This window comes from Xenopus laevis, chromosome 2S (genome assembly GCF_017654675.1).
Source record: "Xenopus laevis strain J_2021 chromosome 2S, Xenopus_laevis_v10.1, whole genome shotgun sequence".
NCBI lineage: Eukaryota > Metazoa > Chordata > Amphibia > Anura > Pipidae > Xenopus > Xenopus laevis.
In genome coordinates, this window is record NC_054374.1 from 111,083,150 (window position 1) to 111,105,184 (window position 22,035).

Genomic DNA, 22,035 nt, shown 5'->3' on the forward strand with positions numbered 1-22,035 from the left:
GTTTTGCTTTGCCACTATTTTTAATCATTTATATCCAAAGTAACTTTAAGGCACAACACAATAATTACATTACCCAGTAATTTTCACATTTGAGAGATTTAAAAAAAATCATATCACATATAAATACATGTAAATATGTTAATGGGAACTGGCTCATTATATGCTTCATGTTAGACATTTTGTTTAGATGTAGATCTTGTGTACTCCACTGTCAACAAAAAAGATAATCGTGATATGTCTTTCATTTCCCTGGAACATCTGAGTACTGGGGTGTTTTCTGAACAAAGATATTTAGTGAAGCAGTATTTAGTTGTATGAAATTAAATGAAATCAAATCAAATGTGAAAAACTGGCTGTGCAAAAATGTGGGTACCCTTGTAATTTTGCTAATTTGGATGCATCTAACTGCTCAATGCTGATTACTGGCAACACCAAATTGGTTGGATTAGCTCATTAGGACTTGAACTTTATAGGCAGGTGTGTCCAATCATGAGAAAATGAATTTAAGGTGGCCAATTGCAAGTTGTGCTTCTGTTTGACTCTCCTCTGAAGAGTGACAGCATGGGATCCTCAAAGCAATTTTCAAAAGATCTGAAAACAAAGATTGTTCAGTATCATGGTTTAGGGGAAGGCTACAAAAAGCTATCTCAGAGTTTTAAACTGTCAGTTTCAACTGTAAGGAATGTATTCAGGAAATGGAAGGCCAAAGGCACAGTTGCTATAAAACCCAGGTCTGACAGGCCAAAAAATACAGGAGCGGCATATGTGGAGGATTGTGAGAATGGTTACAGACAACACAAAGATCATCTCCAAAGACCTGCAAGAACTTCTTGCTGCAGATGCTGTATCTGTACATCATTCTACAATTCATCACCCTGCCATACAAAAATCTGTATGGCAGGGTGATGAGAAAGAAGCCCTTTCTACACTCACGCCACAAACAGAGTCCCATGTTGTATGCAAAAGCTCATTTAGACAAGCCACAGTCATTTTGGAACAAAGTGCATTAGACTGTTGAGACAAAAATTGAGTTATTAATTGAGTTAAATTGAGTTCATAACAAAAAGTGCTTTGCATGGTGGAAGAAGAACACTGCATTCTGAGATGAATTCAACCCACTATCAACAAATTCTTCAGGATAATGTTCAAGCATCAGTCACAAAGTTTAAGTTACACAGGTGTTGGATATTCCAACAAGACAATGACCCATACTTCAAAATCTACAAAGGCATTTATGCAGAGGGAGAAGTACAATATTCTGGAATGGCCGTCACAGTCCCCTGACTTGAATATCATCAAAAATATATGGGAAGATTGAAGCAGTCTGTCCATGCTCGGCAGCCATCAAATTTAACTGAACTGGAGAGATTTTGTATGGACTAATGGTCAAAAATACCTCCATCCAGAATCCAGACACTCATCAAAGGCTCTAGGAGGTGTCTAGAGGCTGTTAAATTTGCAAAAGGAGGCTTAACTAAGTATTGATGTAATATCTCTGTTGGGGTGCCCACATTTATGCACCTGACTAATTTTGTTATGATTTTCTGTTAATCCAATAAACTTTATGTCACTGCTGAAATAATACTGTTTCCATAAGGCATGTTATATATAAAAAGGAAGTTGGTACTTTGAAAGCTCAGCCAATGATAAACAAAACTCCAATATAGTATATATATATATATATATATATATATATATATATATATATATATATATATATATATATATATATATATATATATATATATATATATATATATATATATATATATATATACAATATCAAAACAGGGGGGTTGTGGGAGCACTCTAAAGGCTTTAAAGTATATATAAGTATAATAAATGCTATTGCATATGTACCCAAAACAGGGGTTATTTTGTTACAAAGTTATGATCATAAAATTGATAAGCCACCATACCACGTCAAGGTAAACCCCGAATGGCGGTCCCTAACTTGTTTTATATTTTATGTGCATTTTAGCATTACCTGTAATCAATGTCCGTTGAACGCTGTTATTTCAGTGAGGGCTAAATCCTCCCCAGCCAGCAATCAGGCTTTTAAAGGAGAGATATTCCCAAAACAAACGCCCAATTTTAAAAGCATAGGATCACCACTAGTTTAAAGGGGGGGTATGGGGTGCTACAACCACTGAAGCTATGCCACAGCTCCTGGCTAAATATACAATATCAAAACAGGGGGGTTGTGGGAGCACTCTAAAGGCTTTAAAGTATATATAAGTATAATAAATGCTATTGCATATGTACCCAAAACAGGGGTTATTTTGTTACAAAGTTATGATCATAAAATTGATAAGCCACCATACCACGTCAAGGTAAACCCCGAATGGCGGTCCCTAACTTGTTTTATATTTTATGTGCATTTTAGCATTACCTGTAATCAATGTCCGTTGAACGCTGTTTTTTCTTCAGTGGTTGTAGCACCCCATACCCCCCCTTTTAACTAGTGGTGATCCTATGCTTTTAAAATTGGGCGTTTGTTTGGGGAATATCTCTCCTTTAAAAGCCTGATTGCTGGCTGGGGAGGATTTAGCCCTCACTGAAATAACAGCGTTCAACGGACATTGATTACAGGTAATGCTAAAATGCACATAAAATATAAAACAAGTTAGGGACCGCCATTCGGGGTTTACCTTGACGTGGTATGGTGGCTTATCAATTTTATGATCATAACTTTGTAACAAAATAACCCCTGTTTTGGGTACATATGCAATAGCATTTATTATACTTATATATATATATATACTTTAAAGCCTTTAGAGTGCTCCCACAACCCCCCTGTTTTGATATTATATATATATATATATATATATATATATATATATGCATATATGTGTTTTTCTGTCAAAGTTTAATGTCAGAAAAGGAAATTGTGATTAAGACAGCAAGATTATGTTAAAGAAATTACCACACATTGCATTTCATCAGAATAACTGTGTCTTTACAAATCAATTGTTGCTGCTGATATCTGACATTGCATTTTTTTCTCATTTAATGGCAGGTAATAAACTATAATTACTACTATTCCTTGAATGGATGGCTGCTGCTGTGCCCCTGGTGGCTGTGCTTTGATTGGTCAATGGGCTGCATACCTCTTATTAACTCTCTCAGTGACTGGAGAGTAATTGCACTAGTAGCTCTTTGGTTCTGTCTACTTGGCTTAATGTACCAAGCTGTATGCTCTAATAATGCACAAAAGAGAAGGTGAGTTTTGCCTGATGAGTCTTTAATGGATTATAGGAAAGCTTTTGTGTCTAACTTTTGTGCCTTGCCTTTATCATAAAAAAATCACATTTAAAAACAATTCCAAATAATAGAAATTGCAGTGAGGCAGATTTTCTAGGTGTTTGTGTGCCGATATGCTGTCAGACTCACAGCTCTTACTTATGAGGTAAGTATATAACTATGGGAAAACATCAAAACAATATTACGGATGGAGCAGACTTTAGTTAAACATCTATTGCACAAGGCATAATTTTAGTATTAAAAAGTCTCCAAAAATTCTTACAGTATGTATGTATTTGTATGTATTGCTTCCTACTGATCGTTTGAATCAATATTCAGGGAATGATTTAATTGAATGAACAATTCAGCAAACATTTGTCAAGAGAATTTACATGGGGGTAATACAAGACGTGGTATAAAAAAATATACATGTATCTGTGTGTTAGATTTCTAAAAGCTGCACCTTAAAAGCAAGTAGGAATTTTTAGGCTTAGAATATGTGATCAGACAGTTCACTTGCCCTTTGTAATTAATGTTTGCCAAAGAAAGCCAAGGTTATTTCAGAATGTCTTGTTTAGTATTCAAAAACTATAAATCCATGCTATTAACCTACAACTCCACTGATCTAGCAATCATTCTTTATCACTTACTGAGATGACTCTCTCCTGCAGACCATATCTTTTCTTCATTTTTACATAGAGTGCTTGAACAAAAATATCGAATTTTCAATATAAGCCTTCATCATCTTTGCATGGATGAAATTCACATTTACAGACGCATTTGCTTTACACAGCTACAATCTTTTCTACTCTAGAATCTCCTTGTACTTCTTGGCTTCTTATCATGTCATGTTTAAGGAGACACGTTAATCAATAGTCGACTAACAGTTATTATAGACAAGCTGATTTTGCCAAGCATGTCCTCCAAGCTTGTAAGGCTTGCATTTTGTCAGTCTGTGATATGTCTTATTTAGGCCTTACATTAGTTATATTTCTCCTAGTTGCTGGAATATGGAGAGTTGCAGGAGAGCTAGTGGAAATGCTGTGGTTTACTTTACTTTTGCAGAAAAACCAACTTGTGAGCACTCTGCCTTATAAACCTACTTTTCGTTTATTGAGAGTCCACTAGGAATGTGACTAATTCATCCAGTTCATCAACCAACCACACGGATTTCATGAGGATTCATAACAGTTTGTCTCTTAGGGGCAAATTCACTAAGCACCGAAGCGCCTAACGCTAGCGTCAATTCGCTAGCGTTGAGCATTTTCCTTACTTCGCAAATTCACTAACGAACGCTGGCATAACTTCGCTAGTGTTACTTCGCACCCTTACGCCTGGCGAATTTGCGCAACGGACGTAACTACGCAAATTCCCTAACGCGCGCATTGTACTGAACACTACCTTTTACGCTAGACTTCCTTCGCCACCTCAGACCAGGCGAAGCGCAATAGAGTAGATAGGGATTGCTTCAAAAAAAGTTCAAGTTTTTTCTAAGTCCCAAAAAACGCCGGCGTTTTTTCTATATTATGGGTGATAGGCTGAAAAAGATCGAAAAAATTTTTGGGGCTCCCCTCCTTCCCCCCTACATTTCCTAAGTCATGGCAACTTAACTATACAGTGGGCACATGTGTAGGGCAAAATAAAAATTTTATTTGATGTTTTGAAGGTTTCCCAGGCATTTGTAGTGCTGCTACATATTCCTCAATTGAAATTTGAATTTGGCGCCGTATGCAAATTAACCATCGCTAGCGTAACTTTGCTTCGCTTAGCGAATCAACGATAGCGCAACTTCGCAACCTTACGCTACCCCTGAGCGCAACTTCAGATTTTAGTGAATTTGAGTGCCCCTGTAACTCAAGCTTCTCAGCCTCAAATTTAAACCATCAATGCTCATAATAAAAGGCATTAAAATCGTTAGTCTCGAAAATTTTTGCATAATGTTCTTTTTCCCAAGTAATGCTTACACTGATGCTGAAAAAAAAATCACAGTAAAAGTGATTACTTTACCTGAACAAAATAGGCCTATTTATCACAGAAGCAGATGCAGGACTATTTCCATAGATACCTATAGATATATACTGTATCTCATAAAACCCATTCATATCTGGATTCTGCATGAGAATATATAAACACAGGCCTTTGTAAAGCTGCCATTAAGGTTTAACAACATCAAATACCCTTAAAATGATGCACAGGCACCAAAATCCGCTCTCAACTCTGGACTTTTAAATGTAAATTAAATGTATTCGTTATATTGTACTCTTCCCAATTAAAAATCACATCAAATTAAAATGTTTTCAACTTAAATGTTTATTTGTACAATTTACATTTAATTCAGCGACTGTTAAATACATTCCAGTGCCATCAATATTTCATGTTTGAAAATTCAAAACCGCACTGAAATTCGTGAAATACTTGAAATGTGTCATCCAGCATCACACAGCCACAAAGGGGCTCACCTATCATGTAAAAGTCACTTGATTTATCACCGAAGTCCACCAGATCTAAATCTCAGTGCCATATGACTGCATTCAGCTGGCAGAGCCATCTATAAACCACATGCTAGATTAGTCAGTATTTAAATATAGTCAAGCAAGGGCTTATCTTATTTCTACAGTTGTTACCAATTGAGAGTAACTGTCCGTAAAAGGTAGTACAGAGGCATTTGTCTTGCCCTTTTAGAATAACATTTCTAAAGGCTGAAAAAAATATTACCTTATATATTAGAATATATGGCACAAAAATATTATTTAAAAAACAAAACTATCAGCATTCTTAAGATGTACAAACCTCTGTGAGCTTTTTTTTTACCTAGGGTGTCAATGGCAGTTACTATAAATCAGCGGGTCTGACTGTCTATATGCAAGAACAACTGTCATTCACAGGAGGGGGTGTGATGTCGGCGTGTGGTGAACTAGGCCAGGAGTCTGGCTTCCAATGCGGGAACCATATGGAACATGCCTGTATTAGACACACATAAACAGTTGGACATATATATTTTTCCTCTAATTTCTCTTTCCCCTGCTGTGACCGAACAATTTGTGAATGTTACAAACAGACAGAACAGTTATGTCGGTTAAAAATATAAAGTCTTCAATCACATTTTAGACTTAACTGTATCGGTGGGTGGTCGTTCATCAGTTTGAAAATTGGCTCCAATATGCTGTTATATGAGATTCTGATTATTTCGGTCAGATCTGTTGTTCAAAGGCAAAAAACAAAATAATATAAAAAGCATGCTCTCGCACTGTTTATAGTATCCATCTGCCTCAATAGAGATGAATAGACCAAAGTTTGGTGTTTCCCAAACAGGACGACCAACATAACGGTTAATCTAGTGTAAAGAGCATATTATACTTATACAGAAGTGCCATTTACATTTTCCTTACATGCTGCAGACTACATTGAAGGGAGTTCTCCTGTTTCTGATAAGTATACACTTGTTTGTTAAAGCATTTAACAGCTTTGGGCCTCTATACAAAAGATTTATAGTATTTTTATCTTTCCTCCCATTTAATTTCCCTCTGCATTGTTTTACCTGATTGAAGGTATTGCCATATAATGCCCCAGTTAGATGCATAATCCATTGTGCTGAGTTATATAGCAGGAGGTCTGTAGGCATAAGTAGAAAGAGTTAGGATACGGTCAAATATGTTTTTACCGCCAGAGTAAATATACATATAAAGAAACAACAGTCTAGTTATATGCAGCCTAAAAATGCACCGTTTCATGTTTTCGGGCAAAAGTTCAGCCTGTGTGAGGGCTGACAGACGTATGTTATGCTTCTTAGTACTGCTGGAACACTGAGTGGATGCCATTGGATCAGCGTTCTCAACACTGGCATGTTTACATTGAGTGAATGTGGCATTAGCATTAGCAAACCACTATATTCTGCTAAGCCTGGATCTCTATGATCCCCTAAATAATGTGAATGTCTTGTAATTAAACCCAGTGCTTAAAACAAAGCAAATAAATAGCTCTATACCTCTTTTTCGGCTGTAAAGCTGATTTTGCAACATAATCTTGGTTCCCTGCCCTAACCAGTATTAAAATCAGGTAGGTGGATGTCTACCCCATATGGATCTGTAATACACTGTGCCAAGAGATGCAGCAGAAAAAAATCTATCTTTCACTTTTGTGAAATGTGCCATTGCTTTAGAGTTACATGTGATATCACATGTAACAGGGCAATGGCACATGGAACAGTTTTCAGGCACGTCGTTGTTTGATTTTAGTTGTTCATGGACTGCACTCCTCTCTATGTGCTTGTGCAATCTCTTTTAAGGGATTGTCTCTTGACAAGCAGTTATTTGAATGCTTTCAGTTGATTGCCATAGTGGGTGATGGAGGGCAATTTTTAAGGTGCAAACCCCTGCGCTGCAGCAGCAATAAATGGTGAGGCACCAAGTTGCCTGAAATTGTCATGCGCCCTAAACAGTACTGGTTGGGCCACACAACACAGTTTCTCCACAGGCCGAGAATCCGCTGCCGCACTGCTCCTTTTCTGCTGCAGGCCCCACGGATTTCAACACAAAATGCGAAATCTTGTGTATCTATGTGTATACCTTTTGAATGACTCCTTTTCATTCATAGTGATGGAGGCAGAGTTTTGTGTGATGACTGTTTGTAAATATTTTTAGCACTTCAATCAATATATCTTGTGAAAAAATGTATTTTACCAGATCTATTTGTAGTTATTTTATGCATTTTTATTAAAATGGGTATCGCCATTGCTCCTGAAGGCACCTGAACCATTTCAAAGGGAGAAAGGTTCTGTATGTAATTGTTTTCTATAGTAAAACTTGCCTTAACTCTACAAATGCTAAGCATCAGTAGATGACTTACTGGCACTTAAAAAGCCTAGTCTAATGCCAAACTTGAAGTAAAAGTTGTTGAGGTCCTATAGAAGTCAGTGGGAGCTGATCTGATTGAACCGCTTTCTCAACTCTCTCTCTTTATCAACTCGACTTTTAGAGGCTTTCGGATTTATTGGAATTGTCAGAAAAACTTGGATTTTTAGAGGTTTTTGAGGTATTCTCATTTTTAGAACATCATTCAGCACTTTTTTCATTCATACTTTTTATGTCAGGATCCTTTAGTAAATTCAATGACAATCGTGATTTTAGAGTTGTGAGTTTTTTGAATAATACTATTTAATGTTGTTTGAGGCTACTTACTGAACCATTAAGATGTCTTTGTGTTGCTTTTTTCCTAGGATACTGACACTGGGATTAGGCTTCCTCATCATTCCTTTTCTTGCTGCAAGTAATATGTTTTTCCGAGTTGGATTTGTTGTGGCTGAAATAGTCCTGTACCTACCAAGTGTTGGTTACTTTGTGTTGTTTACCTACGGATATAGCAAAATTTGTTAAAAACTAGGTAATATGTCTTTAGCACTATAATTTCATGTAATGCCATTTGTTTTTAATAATTAGTTGCTTGTTAAAGTATGTATTTACTCAGTGGATAACATAGGATGCTAAGGCAATGAATAGAATGGAAAATTAAAGGAGAACTAACCCCTAAAGATTAATATGGTTAAAAATGCCATGTTTTATATACTGAACTTATTTCACCAGTTTAAAGTTTCAGCTTGTCAATAGCAGCAATGATCCAGGACTTCAAACTTGTCACAGGGGGTCACCATCTTGGAAAGTGTCTGCTAGTTGCACTGGTTTCTGAGCTGACATGTAATAATTATCTGTATTAATTACTATTAAGCCTTATATTATGACATTTATATTCTTTGTATACTGTATATTTTGAGTTGGTGCCTACGCTCAGTAAGTGACAACAGCACAGAGCATGTGCAGTGAATCAGCAGAAAAGGAGATAAGGTGCTACTGGGGCATCTTTAAAGAAATAGATCTTTCCTGCTAAAAGGCTGTGGTTGCCTGGGACTGGTACAGAAGCCAAAATCATAATATACAACATGTCTAGCCTACTTTTGTAGTTAAGCTTTAATTCTCCTTTAAGTGCCATGATCAAATAAGTTAGTTCTCTCTTACCCATGGGCTATGCGTCCATGAGTAACATTATCATAGAGTTTTCTTAGGTGCTTTATGCTAGATATTTGCTATTTGAGTGCTGGTTCAGATATCCAAAGTCATCCAATAACATACATAGGGTTGTGGCTTAAGGCATTCATTTTTTAGAAGGGGTGCCCAGCAGTAAGTATGGCCAGGATCTTCCTGTACTTTTTTTGGGGAATAGATGTTCCAGTATGGCATTAGCCAAATGCTGCATTAACAATATTGAAATGCAATGTCAGTGCTATTTGGGGGTGTTGTTCCTTTTAAAATGTACCAAGCACTTAACTTCGACCTTCGATCTCCCAAACTCCCCCAATTGCCTCCATACAGGTTGTTGGAGGTCCCCCATAGGCTAAAACAGCAGTTCGGCAGCTTTTAGGTGGCGAATGGTCGAAGTTTTAAAGAGACAGTACTACAAAAAAATTCGACCTTCGAAATTTCAACGTTTTTTTCAAATTCTTATCGAAGTATAATTATTCCCTAGTCGAAGTACACAAAAAATAGCTCGAAATTGGAAGTTTTTCACTTTGAAACTTCAACTCGACCCTTGATAAATCTGCCCCATAGTGTAATTGGATACAAGGCATCTTAAAGGGATTCTGTCATGATTTTTATGATGTTGTTTTTATTTCTAAATTACACTGTTTACACTGCAAATAATTCACTATATCATATACAATTTCATTCCTGTACCAGCAAGTGTATTTTTTTTAGTTGTAATATTGGTGTGCAGGCAGCCACCTCAGGTCATTTTGTCTGGTCATGTGCTTTCAGAAAGAGCCAGCACTTTAGGATGGAACTGCTTTCTGGCAGGCTGTTTTTTCTCCTACTAAATGTAACTGAATGTGTCGCAGTGGGACCTGGATTTTATAATTTAGTGCTGTTTTTAGATCTATCTTGTTACCTTCCCATTGTTCTGTGGTTAGGCTGATGGGGGGGAGGGGGTCATATCACATATCACTTCAACTTGCAATATAGCAGTAAAGAGTGACTGAAGTTTATCAAAGCACAAGTAACTTACTGTGGGCAGCTGGGAAACTGTCTAGCCCTATGTCAGATTTCAATAGTAAATATAAAAAAAACTGTTTGCTCTTTTGAGAAACGAATTTCAGTGCAGAATTCAATTAAATGATGGATTTTTAAAAAAAAAATATTTTCCCATGACAGTATCCCTTTAAAGGAATGATTGAAACAGACATCCAATAATGACAAGTGCTTAACTGTGGAATATAGCTATGTATATAGAGCTATAAATCATAATCAGTTTTCATTTCAGTTGAAAACATTTATATAAAAAAATTTTTATGAACATATCCTCACATCATGGAAAAATATATTTTTTTCTCAAATTTTGTAAAGCTCTTTCAGCTAAATCATATGTAATCTGCTATGTTTGGGAAATTATTTATTTGCAATGTTCTGTATCTGAAAACTAGTAGTAGTACTGCTGTCAAATAGGGATCACTGACCCTAGTAGCCAACAAACTATCGCGCTATGAGGCTACAATTTTATTGTTACAATTTATTTCTATTTGGGTCCTCTCCTATGCATATCCCAGTCTCTCATACAACCCACTGCCTGGTTTCTAGAGTAATTTGGACCCTAGCAACCAGATAGCTGCTGAAATTCTAAGCTGAAGTACTGCGAAGGAAACACTAAATGATTTAAAAACAACAAATAATAAGACCAATTGCATATATTTTCAGAATATCACTTTCTACATTATGTAAATTTGAAGATGAACAACCCCTTTGTATGTAGGTATTTGTTGAACAAAACAAGCTATTAAACCATAAAATTACTGATCAAACTATCATTGAATTAAATAGGTTGAATCCCAAATATCTGCATGCAATGAACAATCTTGGAAACATATTGAAAGAGAAGGATCAACTTGAGGAAGCACAGCAACTCCTCTCACAGGCTGTCTCTATTCAGAAAGAGAGAATGAAAATATTGGGGTAGGGTGAGGTATAGATAAAATACTGCATATCTTAAGCAACCACCATTCATTTGTTATATTCAGACTGGATTTTGCTGCTGCGTGGATGAATTTAGGTATTGTTCAAAACAGCCTTAAACACTTTGAAGAAGCTGAAAAAAGCTATTTAACTGCAATCAAGTACAGAAAGAAATATCCAGACTGTTACTACAACCTTGGTCACTTGATGAGTCAATCAAAGGGTTACTTATGTGTCGGACCCCCTCTCCGATATTTAAATTTTGGGGAAAAAGAGTTTTCGGCGCTGCACAGCACCGTCTGCGCATGCGCGCCGAGCGACACTGCTCGTGCATGCGCATGGCGCCGTTCATGTATGCGCACTGAGCGGTGCCTTCACACAGTTGGCGCGTCACAGTAGGGGGCCGGGGGGCGGATTAGGGGCCCTGGACCAGCAGTTCCGGTGGGCCCTGGGCCCCCCAGTCCGACCCTGCTTATGTTGTAAAACCATATCCACGTTATGTTGTAACTCATGTGTAGTATTAAGGCAGGGATGGTCTAGGTCCAGGGATTGTTTCAGAATTTGGCTGAATCCAAGTTTTTGATTAAGACTGAGTCATTTGCTTCAGAATCAAATGTTAGAAGCCACTTCAGTACTACATTCCTGAGCAAAAAAAATCTGCAGGTTTGCAACTAACATTTACAACTTCCTTACTGAAAATACTCTGAGGATGTTTGTGTGCAAGTTGTTACATTAGGGTTCAAGGTAAACTTGTTTTATGTGAATCTAGTAAAGGCAGAGTACTGGCTAAGTATAAAACCAACATATTGTTCTATGCCTTCACAAAGATAAAGGGAGCAAAATAAAGCAGTTGATAAACCAATACAAATGTCTATCTTCAGACATTCATGGCATTCACAGAACAATACCTTGAAATGATTGTCTGCTTTCAGTTGGCCTCACATTTGTTTCACGACTATAGCTGAATATCAGGATCAGAGTAAAGCTAGAAATAAGAGGCATGAATACTGCACATGAATTTATATTTGCATTAAAAATCAAACTTCAGACAATGTGAATGAAGCCCTAGTGGAGGTATTGAAAAGGTGAGATTCTGACAATTCCGATTCAAAATGAGTTAATATAGATAATCTAGAAGTAACGATATTTAAATGGCTGAAATGGACATTATGGTCTTGTCTTGGAACCAAGTATTGCAGAGCTAATTTAAACATTTTAAGCAATGTCTTTGGATGCTTAGTCACAGAAACCCGCATTCTGTAGGTATGGGATCTATAATACAGAATGTTCAGGACCTGGGGTTTTCCAGGTAAGGGATAGGATTGTTTTGGCAGCAACAAGGATTCATTATATCTTAGTTGAGATCAAGCACAAGCTACTGTTTTATTATAACAGAGAAAAAGGAAATAATTTTTAGAAATGTGAATTATTGATTAAAATGAAGTCTATGGGAGACAGCCTTCCCAGTCATATGGAGCTTTCTGGATAACTGGTTTCTGGATAATGGATTTCATACCTGTAAATTGCCAGTAAATTTAGAGGATGTCACATTACAACAGATCAGAGTGAAAGTGAAATAAAGGACAGCTTTGATAACAGTGGTCACAATAAATATCATTTGTACAACCGAAAAAAATGCATGCACTATAATAAACTATAAAACATATCCTTATGAGAGGCTATAATATCCTGCACATTTCCACCTAATCAAAAATCGGATATGTCGGCAATTACATCTTAAAGAAGAACTAAAGCTTAACTAAAGAAGTAGCTAGAAATGTTGTACATTATGTTTTGTGCTTCTGTAGCAGCCCAAGGCAACCACAGGCCTTTAGCAGTAAAGATCTGTGTCTCCAAAGATGCCCCAGTAGCTCCCCATCTTCTTTTCTGCTGATTCACTGCACATGCTCTGTGCTGCTGTCACTTACTGAGCTTAGGGATCTACTCAATATACATTAATACACATAGAATATAAATGTCACAATATGGCTGATAAGTAATTAATATAACTAATTACTATTAATAATCAGCTTATATTACAGACCAACCTCATTTTCTGCTTGATCATTTGTGACAACCCCTAAGCTTAGCTTCTCAACAGCTGCTCAGAGCCCACTGAGCATGTGAGTGTCACAGACACTTTCCAAGATGGTGACCCCCTGTGACAAGTTTGAAGTACTGGATCATTGTTGCTATTGACAAGCCTTCAGGCTGATGCAATAAGTTCAGTATATAAAATATGGCATTTTTAGCCACATTCATTTTTAGGGTTTACTTCTCCTTTAACAATTAAGTGTTTTGAGGATAACAATGGAAGTGACATGTATACAAAACAGGAAATCACCTTTCTTCTACTTTGTGTATAGTTATGATCTCCATTTGTATGTGTTTGCTTTTGCAAGGAATGAGCATATGGTTAGTGAAGAGGCTTTTGCTTTTAGATACACATTTAGTGCATCTCTGTCCAGTCTTTGGCCATCCAGCTGCTACTAAACTTCATCATTCTAGGCCAGTGAATTTTTTGCCAGTTTTTTCCACCTGTGTTGCCCATGGATATACAGTAACTGATATAAAGCACACATAAGGGGGAAATATCATCTTGTTAACACAAGGAGTTCATAGATTGATGGTAAAATAACAGCTTCTTTGAAATTCTAAAATGACATCTAATTCTTTCTTTTAATTCTCTGCTGAAATAAAGTCTGAGAACCGTTTTAATCATGGAAATGTTTAAAATGGAATATGAAGACTTTTCAAATAGTGTTTTTAGCGGCTAATGTGCAGCTTATCCTTAGGGCCTAATAAAATCAAGTGGGTACATACAATAATATTTGATGTCTCTAGAATTCATCTACATGATAGCAAGAATGGCAGTCAAAGTGTATTTCCCTATTATAATTATGGCTATTTTGGTTTCAGTTCTATAGTGAACTGTTGTATTTTATTCCTGCAGTGTGGTACTGGAATTTTCTTAAAATATTTTTATTAGAAAGGTGCATGTCTGTGCCTGATCTGCTTACTGCTTACAGTAAGATGAATCTTGGAGGAACTTGTCTTATTTAAACCTTAGACACTTAGGGGCAGATTCACTAACTTCGAGTGAAGGATTCGAATGAAAAAAATTCGAATTTCGAAGTATTTTTTGGGTACTTCGACCATCGAATTGGTTAAATTCGTTCGAATTCGAATGAAATCGAACGAATCGAAGTAAAAATCGTTCGACTATTCGACCATTCGATAGTCGAAGTACTTTCCCTTTAAAAAAAACTTCGACCCCCTACTTCGGCAGATAAAACCTACCGAAGTCAATGTTAGCCTATGGGGAAGGTCCCCATAGGTTTGCTAACCTTTTTTTGATCGAAGGATTTTCCTTCGATCGTTGGATTAAAATCGTTCGAATCGTTCGATTCGAAGGATTTAATCGTTCGATCGAACGAAAAATCCTTAGATCGATCGATCGCAGGATTAGCGCTAAATCCTTCGACTTCGATATTCGAAGTCGAAGGATTTCAATTCGAGGGTCGAATTTCGAAGTATTTTTAACTTCGAAATTCGACCCTTAATGAATCTGCCCCTTAGTATGGTTTGTTCCTTGATATTGGTGTGCATTATCACCATGCCCAGCCTGAACGATCTCTCTGAGTACTTTAAAAAAAAAGGTTCATATCTTTATATCACAATTATATTTGTAACACATTTACAGTGGTTGCTGGGGTAAGTTCCTAGCAACCACTTGTATCTTTATGAACTTATGCACTTTTATTGTTATAGTTATATATAGTTATAGTATATTTTATTGGTTGCCGGGTCAGTTTATGGAAACTGAAGGGTTACATGCAACTCGCAGAGTTCCTAAGGAAGACTGCTTATTTGAAAAAATACTATATAAGTGGTTATTACAACTTATATCCTAGATTTCAGAAATACTAAAAAAATACAGCCTGTCTCTGGATGGCAGAGTTCATGTGCACTAATAGTGATTTATAGGGAACGTGTGGTTTCTAAACTCAAATACTACTACTGAGCACAAGCAAGACGTGAAAAAGAAATAGAGTAAAGCGATTGCAATAAATCAAAACAATTTACGTGCTGTCTTGGGATCGAGGGTCCAGGCAAAACCTTGTCAACTCACAGAGGTATTCCTTAATATAGCGATCGTTTTACATGTAATTATACACAACAAAAAATATGCTTTAACCTTTAAACATTGTCATAACACACAAACAGTTAAACACAGACACAGACAACATGCAGTTGAATACAAGGCAGTGACGTTACAGCAGAAATCCGTTCCAGGAGTAATAATATATGAACCGGGATCCTAAAACTTGTGAAACCGGGAGTTTACTTAAAACTCCAGAAACCGGGAGTTTACCTAAAACTCCTTTGGAATCCCCCGTCAGGGATTTCCTTGTTTTTTTTCTTGAATCCCTCGTCAGGGATTTCTTTTGTCTCCCCTTTAAGCTTAAAAATATAGCATTAAGCATATACGGATGGTAAGAAAAATATCGTCTATAAGACAGATGCTTTCTTACCTGTCCGTGCCGCTTGCTATTTCCCACTTCTGACACCAGACTGAAGGGGACAACGAACCGACTGCTACTGGAACCTTTGGATTTCGTCTGACCAACAATGCCTAGCATTCCGGATCCGGGGAACTTGCACAAAGAAACACCAACGAGTGGATCAGAATAACAAGTTCCGTTTATTGTAGTCCAAACATAGGCTTATATAGGGTATAAGCAAAGACATCCTAATATAGTGACGTATCAGCATAGTTATTAGCATAGTATATGTCTGTAATAGGTATATCCTTCAGGATGGACAAGATAGAAAAGAGACAAATATGTGCATGCGCGTTAGCTAAGATATTTTGTCTGAGGCAAGCTGATAATATTGTTTATAGTACATGATGATACTTATGCAAGGTTGTCCAAGAAGAGACAGCACAGGGTCGTACAGGAAAACAAGTACAGAGGCCTACAAGGGTCGGCACGTAGGCATGTAACCCTTCAGAAACGGTGTGTGATTTAAAGACATTGCATATGCTGACACTCCTATTCCCTGATGAAGAGGGGCAGAGCCTCTTGAAACGCGTTGGAAGTCAGGAGCAGTCAGCATCTTCTCCTTTGATAATTCTACTGCTTGTAATTTTATCCACTTTTGTGAGTTGATTACTATTTAGGGCAGAGACACACACTGCAATTCGGGGAGATAACTCCCCCGCCTTCCCGCTGGCTAGAATTAAAATGATGGCACACGGATCGCTTCGTTTGCCGAAGTAGCCGAAGTCCAACTGTATTGGACCTGTAATCCAGAATGCTCGGGACCTGGGGTTTGCCGGATAACGGATCTTAGAGTAATTTGGGTCTTCATGCCTTAAGTCTACTAGAAATTCATTTAAACATTAAATAAACCTAATAGACTGGTTTTGCTTCCAATAAGGATTAATTATATCTTAGTTAGCCTATTGGGTTTATTTAATGTTTACATGAAGACCCAAATTAAGGAAAGATCCGTACAAGCTTCTGTTTATTATTACAGAGACAAAGGAAAACATTGGATTATTTGGATAAATGGAGTCTATGGGAGACAGCCATTCCATAATTCAGAGCTTTCTCGATATCGGGTTTCCGTATAAGGGATCCTATACCTGTACCCTGCAGTATTTATGCCAGAAACTCAGCTTCTACAGTTAGCAGTGTTAGTTTGAATATCAAACATATCAGTTTGTTGTTTAGGGAATTATGCCATGGTATTTGCATTGATGCCAACAACAACAATGATTGTGTTGCCACTATTTGCTACTGTCAAGAAGCAAAGTGTCCATTAGCACAAGACAACAACCTTTGGTGGCAATTAATGAGGAACAGAATAAATAACTCCAATAAGACCTGCTCCATCTGGATATGGTAAAACCTCTAAATGTAGAGCTAAACTTTAAGCCAGTATTTTTTTTCCTTGTGTTCTGTGTGCTTGAGCTCTTACACATTAAAAGCATTTTTTCTCTTAGAATAATGAAAATGCATTTTTTTCCCCTTTGGTTTTAGTACGCAGACCTCAGTCGCCATGTGGATGCACTGAATGCTTGGAGAGATGCCACATTTTTGAAACCAGGACATAGCTTGGCTTGGAACAATATGATTATATTAATGGATAATACAGGTACTTTTCTATAACTTCTGCTGAAATTAAATTTTGCTGTGCCGTTTGCATTTTGTTCCAGAATTGGAATCTGTTTTTTTTTTTTGTTTCCTTCGTTTTTAATTCCAACACCAGATTACATTTTGAGTAACCTATTTTGTGCTGCTGTTTCTTCTTTGCAATTTAATCTGTTGGACTAAAACAACTGAAAGCTGAAGAATTGATACTATGCACATTTCACCTGCTTTTTTATCCTCAGGCAACTTGGCTAAAGCTGAAGCTATTGGAAGAGAAGCCCTGAAATTACTACCAAATGACCACACTATAACCTTTTCTTTAGCGAATGTGTTGGGAAAAGCACAAAAATACAAGATCTGTATTTAAAATAGTCCATAGTCCACATTTCACCCTTATTGCTAAAGAGTTAGGGAGGGATTTGAGACAGTGGAGATCCCTGCGAATGCTGTAGTTTTAGTATAGCACGTAAACCTTTAGTATGCTGATGGTGAAAACATTTTCTTAAGTTTCATTGGATCTTGATCTATTCATATCTGGAAAATTCATTATCCAAATCTTTGTATATAATGACCAGGACCACCATCTGTGGATAAAATGGGAATCCTACCAGGGTCTTGGGTGACAGTTAAAGAAGTAAAGCTTGCAGGGGTAACGGGCAGACTTTGTCCGGCTTTGGATGGTATGGTTTTAACGTAGCATGCCTGTGTGAATCAGGAGCATGGTTAAGTGTATTACCGTATATACTCGAGTATAAGCCGAGTTTTTCAGCCCCCAAAATATGCTGAAAAACTCTACCTCGGCTTATACTCAGGTCAAGGGCAAAAACGGTCACCGGCGTCTAAGATTAGTCACCGGTGTCTAAGAATAGTCGCCAGCGTCCAAGAATAGTCTCCAAGAATATTCGCCGGCGTCCAAGAATGGTCGCCGGCATCCAAAAACGAGACGCCGGGACATCCAATGGGAGCAGAAACCCTCAATTTTTTGATTGAAACTTACCAGAAGCTGCTGCATTTCTCACCCTAGGCTTATACTCGAGTCAATAAGCTTTCCCAGTTTTTGGAGGTAAAATTAGGTACCTCGGCTTATATTCGGGACGGCTTATAATCGAGTATATAGGGTATATCATTTTTTTTTAATTGGGCCCTTTGTTTAGTTCGCAGGCCCCAATGCCCAGGGGCCCCAGGCAGGCGACAAATATCCTGGACCCCCTTGTGTGTGTGGTGATGGTGGTGGGGGAAGTTGCACTGCTAAGTTAGACATACAGTATGGGGGTCTCATGATTTTGGATTGTGGCTCTGATCATGACCATGCTGCTTTTCTAAGTTACATTTGTTTCTGAAGTCTTTATATGGAGAATTGAACAGTAAATTTTATAGCCCCTGCTGCTTCACCCTTCCTGTCTGCTCTTGGGCCTCATGTTTGTATCAACTTATTGCAACTTTAGCCCAAGGCAATGAAACTGAAGTGAAACTCAGAATAAGCTTGCCGTGAATTGGAAACATGCTAAAGAAGAAATAGTTATAGTATCTACTTTTATTGTATGTTGTTCTTACACGGTATAGATGTTTCAGCAAGTCTGGTTGCTAAATTATAAATATTACAAAAGGAGAGTAAAATCACCATTTACATATGCCAGTTAGATATCTATATGAAGATTTGATTATAAAGGATCACCTATTTATCATTGCACAAATGTTTTCTTTTTTTGTTTTAGGAATCTGAAGGTTTGTTCCTTAAAGCAATTGAAGCAAACTCTTCATCTGCAATCATTTAGGTGAGCTTTTTTTTTGAATTATTAAACAGAATAAACTGTTGTCCAGGTAGTCTATTTTTTCCTCAGAAATGTTCTTATTGATGGAGAGAAAGTTAATTATCAAGCGTATTCAAGAATGAAACATCAAAAGGCGTATGTACAACAGTCCATTCTTACTGTGTAATAATTGAAAGGGGTAAAATCGATTTCAATCAAAAATAAGCATGCACAAAAGCCCTGCATATTGAATTGAAGCGCCACTATTATGAAGAGATGGCTGTTAGCAATATAAAGGCCTCCTTGTGTAACTCTTTTGTTTAAGAGCCGCATGAGAAGAATTAAAAAAATGTAAGAACCCCTTTTGAAGCCTATTCTTTCTTACAACAGAATTCTGTCAAAGTTTTTAGAACATGCTGAGTTAAAGCATTCATGAAAGGCAATAATATTGTGGAGGAAGTGGACACGGCATAACACAGATGCACATTAGGTCAATCAAATGATTTTTTTAAACTATCGGTGAGATGATTAGCAGCACACATTATATTCTCAAGTCAATCAGCTTTCCTTATTTGTCAAAGCTTGTTATTATGGCAGCTTGTCTTCCAAGGCAGCTTCATATTAGAGCTTTCAGTGCCTATAAATATTTGTTTTTGGCAAAATCCATGAATTATTTGGGGTAGTGTTGGGGCTTCTAACAGGGTCTTAAAACTTGTCCCATTTCTGCTTGTTGGAATTAATCCTGGGAAGATTCCCTCACGAGTTCAGGTGCTCAACCCCCAAGGATTTTTCGAGATTGTCAGTTGACAATTTGTTCCTTTGTCTTCCAGCACCTAAATGATGTTTGCTGGGCACACAAGGGGTTAACAGGCTTTTATTTCCAAATAAGAGTGTTTGCTCTTTGTGCTGAAAAAAAAACAGCGGCAGAAAAAAACAGAACCTTTATAACCGGTTACCTAGGCGCTGTTGTTTTTCCAACAAAGTTAGTCATCTGTTCCTTGATTTATTCATCTTTTTCATGTGGCAAGAATTCTTATGTTGGGATGCACATAATCTAATGCAGTGCAGCTTTAATGTTTTATTTCAACAATAATATTTTTCATTACCCAAACATTCTAAAGAATCTTGCTGTTTCAGCTGTCCTGTTCCTGTACCATCGCTGGGGAAATCTGGCTGTAGCCAAGAAACACTATGAAATCTCCATGAAGCTTGACCCTGCTGCCCCAGGGACAAAGGAAAACTACAGTCTCTTGAAAAGAAAGCTTGAACAACTGCAGAAGAAAGGCCATGGGGTAAATTTATCAAAGAGTGAAGTTCCGCCACTAGAGTGAAATTCCGCAGCACTCAATTCATTTCTATGGGATTTTGAAAGATGTATTTATCAATGGGTGAAATTGAAAGTTCACAGATAAATATGCCTATAAAAATCCTATAGAAATGAATGGAGAGTGGCGGAATTTCACTCTAGTGGCAGTTCTTCACTATTAACTTCACTCTTTGATAAATATACCCCCAAGGGTGAGCTGGCTCACTCTCAAGGCCGAAGTTTCAGGCAACTGGCTTTCAGCTGGAAACTGACTGCATCCTTACTCAATTTTGGGCCTGATGCTGTGCATTTCACTTAGTAGTAATCATGACAGCTCAGTACTCAACTTGTGGTACAAAAATGAAGCGTCTTCAGCTCTGCATGTGCCACTGATCATAGACTCTATACAACTTGGAAACACAGAATATACATGCTGACACTCTGTAACTTGAGCACTAGGGATGTAGCGAACTGTTCGCCGGCGAACTAGTTCGCGCGAACTTCGACTGTTCGCGTCCGCCGCAAGTTCGCGAACGTCGCGCGACGTTCGCCAATAGGCGTTCACGTCAAAATCGTTCGACCATTCGATCGCTATCGCGAATCGCGAAAATCGTTCGATTAAAATCCTTCGATCGTTCGAATCGAACGATTTTCGGATGTTCGAAGTTCGCGAACAGTTCGCGAACTGTTCGCATTTTTTGCCGGTGTTCGCGAACGGCGTTCGCGAACACATACTCGGCGGTTCGCTACATCCCTATTGAGCACCAGCAAATTTGTTCTATTTTCAATGTGTCATGCATCAAATTTATCATTTTTTTTGAAGGTACAATAGTAGGGTAAAAGAGAAAACTCAGTGGGCCTTACAAGGATTTTTAAGTGAGCATTCTTAATTGCTGTGACATGAATCAACTCTCGGGTTCCTATAACTTTTTTAATGCTGCATGAGCCGTCTCGGCAACCTGAGATTTCCAAAGGCATTTTTTACAGTGCATTTGGAAATGTAGCTTTGATATCTGGTTTGGGTTGAAAAATGCACTTTACAGTTCTTCTAAATCCACTATTAGTGATGGGCGAATAAATTTGCCTCGGCGCGAATTCACGGCGAATTCCAGCATTTTGCCACCGGTGAATAAATTCGAGAATCTCCATTGAAAATTCGCCCACAGCTTATTAATCACATTGGCAAATCAATACAATACTTGCCAACACTTTTAGCTCCTATCATGCAGTTTGTCACAGTAACCAAAAGTTGCTCATATCTGGGTTGTGGGTAAAAACATCCAGTGTAAAAGAGAAAAGTTTCAATGATGATATTTATCTATTGCAAGTGAAACTTTATGGCCAACATGACTAGTACACATGACTATGCCAGAAAAGTGAAAAGGAGGGTAGTAGATATTAAATACCAACATTACCAAACAAAGCACTTCATCCCATAATAATAATAAGTAACCTAAACACAAGTAGCACATCATTTATATGTTTACAATGTATGTTTTTTTGCAATTCGAAAAAAACACAGAGCAAAAACATATGTACTATTATGTCTATGAATATTCTCAGTTATCATTTGACTTAAT

General features: G+C 37.4%; 1 pseudogene; it reads left to right on the forward strand.

The window, feature by feature from the left end:
* LOC108708972 overlaps positions 1-20,484 on the forward strand; it is a 41,709-nt pseudogene extending 21,225 nt beyond the window's left edge.
* Positions 20,485-22,035: the final 1,551 nt, after the last annotated feature.